The sequence below is a fragment of the Calliphora vicina genome, chromosome 3 (genome assembly GCF_958450345.1).
Source record: "Calliphora vicina chromosome 3, idCalVici1.1, whole genome shotgun sequence".
NCBI lineage: Eukaryota > Metazoa > Arthropoda > Insecta > Diptera > Calliphoridae > Calliphora > Calliphora vicina.
The window spans coordinates 63,443,891-63,450,591 of record NC_088782.1 but is presented as its reverse complement, the minus strand read 5'-3'; the positions used below and the strand labels follow the sequence as shown (position 1 = coordinate 63,450,591).

At 27.9% G+C, this 6,701-nt stretch overlaps 1 long non-coding RNA gene across 1 annotated transcript; it reads left to right on the top strand.

Annotated features, from left to right (window-relative positions):
* Positions 1-3,767: 3,767 nt before the first annotated feature.
* On the top strand, positions 3,768-4,177 carry LOC135953326 (uncharacterized). The gene is made up of 2 exons (XR_010576207.1): positions 3,768-3,914; positions 3,997-4,177. It is a non-coding gene; the product is annotated as an uncharacterized LOC135953326 (long non-coding RNA).
* The last annotated feature ends 2,524 nt before the right edge of the window (positions 4,178-6,701 follow it).

Genomic DNA, 6,701 nt, shown 5'->3' with positions numbered 1-6,701 from the left:
GAACGACAATTATTTTTTGTTTATAAAATCAAAAGTTTTTTTACAGATTTTAATCACTTAGAGCTTGTTTTGTTTGGAACTTTATTTTCTATATGCTGTGTAACTTCATTTTCGAATTTTTCATGTCGTTTTATAAAAAAAAATTTCGAAATTTTTCTACAAAAATATTTTAAAAAAAAAAAAATTATATTTCTAAAACGACTACGAAGATTAAAAACGTGTTAAGCCTTTCTCAAAGGCAATTTTATTGCGAAATTTCGGTTTTTTCAGTTTGTTCAGTAAACTAAACCGTTTTTGAGTTACTTACGCAAGCTAACCTAAAAAAAAAATACAAATACGAAAATAAGAAAATACAAGCTAACCTAAAAAAGCGGTTAGAACCACTGAATTCAGCGTACCCGAATTAGCTTAACCCACTGGGTGCCCGCTTGATAGTTTTTTCAAGTAGCACAGTGTATTTATATCAATCCTGCTGATAATTTGGTAAAATATATTGGGAATATGATTTTCAATTGTTTAGCTTTTATTTTGAAATATTTTTACAAATCTATGACCTTTTCGCATCTTTCTGGCAACATATGGAATCCGAGCCAAAAAAACTCGTCATCTTTTGAGGCCAAGTGATGCGTATCCCGGAGAGAGCGTTCTGCATCGATCGAAACAAATATTAGTTGGACAAGGCAATGTCTGGACTATAAGGTGGGTGAGGCAAAACTTCCTGACAAAAAAAATAAAAGTAAAAAAAATAACAAATATTTTTGATAAAAAAAAAATAAAAGTCAAGAATTTAAAAAGCATGTTATTTTATGAAGATATACTACATATGTAGTTGAAAACGATCAAAATGGTATGCTTGAACTGGCTCTCCGTTATATTCTTGTGATGATGATTTTTTTTCTTTGAAATTTCAAGAATAATTATTATTTTCGGTCCCTGATAGAATCAGTTATGTAGATTCTTATTGTGTAATACAAAAATAATGATGTATATTAGGGTGGGTCAATTTGTTCGGATGAGAAAAAACGTGATTGTAATCTACACAAAATCCTAAGAAAATATCCAAAAGAAAGTATGTGTCTAAAATTAAAACCTAGCTCACGCCGAGAGACCTATAGAGAAACCCTGTTTCTTTTTGCACAGTGTTTTAAGGACAATTTTATGTAGACAAAAATGAGACATTACTTGTTAAAATCGGTTTATATTTGCAAAAGTTATTAAAATTTTTCGAAAAAAGTTCGAAAAAGTTTACCTTGTAAATTAAAAATTGTACTAATTAATCCTGTAGTATAATTTTTAAATATAAATTACGGATCTGTGTAAAATTTTGGATTGATATTGATATTTTTTAGAAATTTATGCAGGTTAAAGTGTTTTTCGGAAGTGGTCCTTATATGGGACCTATAATGAATTATTAGCCGATCTTCATAGAATTAGGTATGACTTTTCAACTTAATAGCGATATTTATAATATATTTATGCTTATTTAAGTGATTTTTGGAAGTGAATATGGGCCGATCCACAAAAAATTTAGTGTTGTGATTTGTTTTATCACGAAACTTATTGTTGCTGAATGTTGTATCGATACTGCTATTCTGTAGGCATTTATACATAATGCCTACTTATAATTTTCACCAGAGTTAGTTCTTTTATCATACATTTAACGTGTGTAAAGTTTTATGGAATTATCTGCAATAAGTATATTTAAACAAATAACCAAAAATATGTGAAAATTATCAATTTTTTTTTTTACGTTGTCTCACATTTTGGTTCAGAACCGATAAAAATCCAATTAAAATTTGCTTTTGTATTTCATTTAATAAAAATCATTAAATTTAATTTGGGAACAATTTTTAAATGAAATTTAAAAAAAAAAATTAAAAATGTCTTCAATTCTAATAATTGCTAAATGGGGATAAACATGTAAATTTTGACGGTTGCCCCTATTGAGGGTTAGTGTGGGAGCTGATTTGTAATTGGATTTCGGAAAAATTTATTTTATAGCCACAAATTTATTAAAATTATTTCTGAAAAATAAATTTTTAGCTTATTTTCTAATATTTAATTTCAGATTGTTTATTTGAGTTTCTTATTTATGCTTTTTTAATTTTAATTTTCTTGGCCATTACTAAGGCTTTTATTTCTGGGGTGAAAACTGTAAAATACACTAAAGTAAGTCCTGCAAAATAACAATTATATTATTAGTTTGTGACTATAACAAAAAGAATATATTTTTTACTGATAGAGAACAATTTTAGACCTTGGGAGCATCGAAAATCCAAAAAGTGCATACGTATGAGACTTTTTGTCCTAGCGTATGGAGCGGCTAAAGTTTGATGACTTTTTATGAATGAAACCAGTCATTAAGGCGTAAATTAGGACTTTCGTGAAAGTAACTCAAAAGAACTTGCGACCGCTCCTGGACCAACTAATTCGTAATTCACCAGACGTCCCTTAACGTTAATAACATCTGTGGCTTTGGCGAGAGATTGTCATCGAATCTAATTTTTGCAGAGCTTACATTGGCGTAGATAGAGGGGGGCTGGGGTGGTCAAAACCACCCCATACTCGCATCTGCCCACCCCAGATACAATTTTGGAAAGTCGCATAAAGATTTTTTTGGATTTGTAGATTGTTCCGTTAAGAGATTCCAGTGCCATAGAACATTATTCATGGGGTTTTCGGAACCCAAAAAGTTAAAAAATATTCCAATGTTTGGTTTTAAAAATGGTTTACAAGCTAAAATAATGGAGTCAAATTCGCAAGCTATTTTAGTTATTATGGATTCGTGTTCACATATATCATGAATTCACTTTTCGAAACCAGAAAATAATGATTTAAAAAGCCTAAGCCAAGCTCTTCAAAATAAACAGTATAAAATAAACAGCCTTTGCACAACTAGATGGAGTTGTAGATATGAAAATTGTAAGTCAGTAATTAAAAATTACGCTGTAATTAAAAGTGATCTTGAAGATTTTTATATAGAATCAACATTAGGTAAAAGCCGGATTCTATTCCTTCAGTTGATTATTGGAAGTTAAATATATATAATCCAGTAATAGATAGCATAATTTTTATTATATCGAATACTGATTCCAAAACGTTCCATTACCTAAAGCTGTTAACAATTTCTTTAAATTAAATTTGGATGGCGCCGATGAATTCATTATTAATTACAAAAATGTTTTGCAAATTGATTGAAAATTATAAAAATATTTTATAAAATAAATTAGCAGTTTTAAATATTGAAAATGAAGTAGTTATGTTAGCAAACTGAATTTTTGTGATATTTTAGTTTTGTTTTAATAAAAAATTATTTTTTTTATAAAAAAAATTGTTTATTTTTACTATTTGGGAAGGGCACTTGCCCACCCCAGAATAATAGTCTAGCTACGCTTATGAGAGCTCATTATGGATCATGTCCATATAAATAGGGATAGTTATATTATGTGGTGAGAATGTTTTACTTAGTAAAATAAACTATGTGAAAAGAAAACTCGTATGACGATTTTGAGTAATTTTTCTGTTTGAGTTTTTTTTATAGTTTCTCTAAGGCTATAACTTTTACAGAAAATTTACAACTAATGAGTAACTAAATTAAGAATTGAGTGTCTCTATTAGACTAAATATTAATGAACATAATGCACACAAACTAAGTTCAATGTCTTTTACAACATGATAAAATGTATAATTATTAGATCATTCGATATTTTTAAAAGTTAATCATTTCAAATCTCACCACAATTACTCATTTCAATTTACAGCACTATTTAAAAACTCACTGTGAATACCTTGAAATCATCAGTAACTTTGTATATTCTAAACACGACATAACAACTTATAGAAAAACGATGAAACTATTGCAACTAATATTTATACTCGGCTGCATTACTGCTGGTGTGTTGGCTGTCCCAAATGTAAGTTGCCCATCAGTACAGGACATAGTTATATAGATTGCAGTTTGTAAATCTAAAACTTATTTTTTACTTTTTTTTTCAGAATTATATACATGGCAACAATAACCACAACAATCATCAAACAACTATAACTATTCCTATTATTATTGGATAATGCCAGACGATAATAGCTATTAATAGCAGATAATAAAAAACTAATACAAAATTTATGAAACATTAAAATTAAAGTGAAATGAAAATAAACTAAATTTAAGCAATTAAAATGTCTTTTAAATGTAAAGTGATTGAAGGCATAACTAAAGTTAATCGAGAGAGCTGTTTGGCTTGATACTGACAACTATGGGGTGGATTTTCATGCATTTGTTATAATTGACTGTAGATCGTTCAATGTCTAAAAATTATGTAACAGAGTTCCCAGCTATTAGACTTTTGCAGATTGGACTATTTTAATAAACTAAAAATTGAAAAGTTAAGTTTTGACATAATAATAATTGTTCTTTTGAGAAAACGATGGATAACAATGGTTTAACGCCAGATATTTATGAAAAATTAATATGTTTTTTGGAAATGGTTCTTATATGGGAGTTATAACCAATTATGTTCCGATCTTCAGAAAATTCGGTACTGGGATTTTTACGTATATGGGGATTATGCATGTTGAATTTCAACCTGATATCGACACATTTAAGATATTTATTTGTATTGAAGTGATTTTCGTAAGTGAATTTTATATGGGGGTTAGGTCAAATAGTGACCGGTCCCAAAAAAAATTGCTCTTGTGATATCCCATTGCACGAAACTTTGTTGTGTTGAATTTTGAATGAATACTGCAATTCTGTGGGCATTTACATATGTAACTTAGACTTAGAATTTTATAAGGATAAATAATATATCGTTAGCTAAAATGCAAAAAGGAGTAAGTAACAAAAATATAATTTTACAGGAGAAGCCAAAAACATTGTAAAATGAAAACTATAAACATGTTTAACGAAGTTTTTTCGAATTTCACTTTAAGCTCACTGACAAATTTTTGATCGAAGAAGTGTAAAATTTTGCCATGTAGTTTAATGGCATTTATAATAATCAATCAAAAACTCGATTTTGATCTTTTTGTTAGTTGCGCTTTTTTGCATTTTAGCTAACGATATATGTATTCTTTGTTGGGTCTCAGATGAATATTTCTCAATGTTACACATGAAATGACAAACATATATATATATATATACCCACATTAAAAACTTATGGTGGTGGAGGCTATAAGCATTTGGTTAAAATATTCGTATTTTTGTGGGATCGGTTTCAATTAATTAGTGAATTGTGTTAATTAATATTTTAGTAGATTTTATGCAAAATTTTAATTACAATATTTTTGAAGGACGGAGTTTTAAAGTGGCATATTTTTGAATCTAATTGAGATATTGGCTTGAATTTTTTTGTAAGACCAATTAACTTATCTGAACAAAAAAAAATAGTTCGGAATAAATGTGGATCAAATTGTTCCTAATATTTGCAATCCTAATAAAATTTTTATACAAATTTTGGTTTCAGAGACTCAATAAAATTTTCAACGTTTTTTAAATTTGTCATTCTAAATAACAAAGTGTAAAAAAACTTGTTAAAATGTCAACGAGAATCCTAAAAATTGGAGTGAAAATCCTAAAACTGTTTTTTTTTTGCAATTTTGCTCATTGGTTCCATATTTCCGTCGGGTCTGGGAAAATACTTTGGGTATAAATAGAGAACATAGGTTTCCAAACCTGCTTTCCGTTTTCTGATTGGAATATTTGGCCCAAATTTGGAATTTCGATAAAAAAAATTGGTCAAATTCTGAAGGGCGTAGGAGCTACATATTCGAAAAATAGGACATGTTTTTTAAACCAAGATATACAACGTAAAGATACCTTACAGAAAAACATAAAATTGTTATATGTTCATTGAGAAAGTTTTTCATTTATTAAAAAAAAGTTAAGTTACCTTTTCGCCCCAAAAACAGCAAAAATGTACTATTTTTTTATAAATACTAGAGTTTATGTTATATTTTTCTTAAATTTCATCAAAATCGTCCAAAAATATATAACATTTCGCTATCTTTCCTTTAGAAATTCTAAATATTGATAAACTTGACCTTTGACCTTCACGATTTAAGGTTTAGAGTTTTCCAATTTTAGTAAAACTTTCAGAATATATTTGGAATTATCTGGACTATAATATTCTGAATGGATCTACTTAAAATTCATAACAGTAAGGAAATTGTGCCAAAAAATGGCCAAATAAATTGATTTTCTCAAAAATTGCTAAATTTAAATCGCAGGCACGGAAAAACTATAAGAGATATTTTCATAATCTTATTTCCTATTAAATTTTAAATAAATCCCAAATGAGATGATCAAAAAATTCTGAAATTTGTTTAACAAAATTTATAAATATTTGAAATTGGAGTTTTGAAACTAACGTTAAAAAAATAATTTTTTTTTGATATACCTGTGATTAGTTTAATGGTATACCATGAAGCCAAATACTCACATGCAAGTAAATATGGATATACTTTAAGTGAAAATGAGCTTTTATTTTAATATTTCTCAAATGATGTAAATTTTGTTCCTACATTTCTTGTTCTAGCAGCATGAGGCACATTAATGGCCTGGGAAATTTTTAATAACTTTAACATTTTTTAAACAATTTCTATTTTTTATATCTCATTAGAACGACAATTACGTACACATTTATATTCTTTTGAATTAAATTGCAAAAGTAATTTTTGAATGGAAAATTTTTTAAGAGAAATGA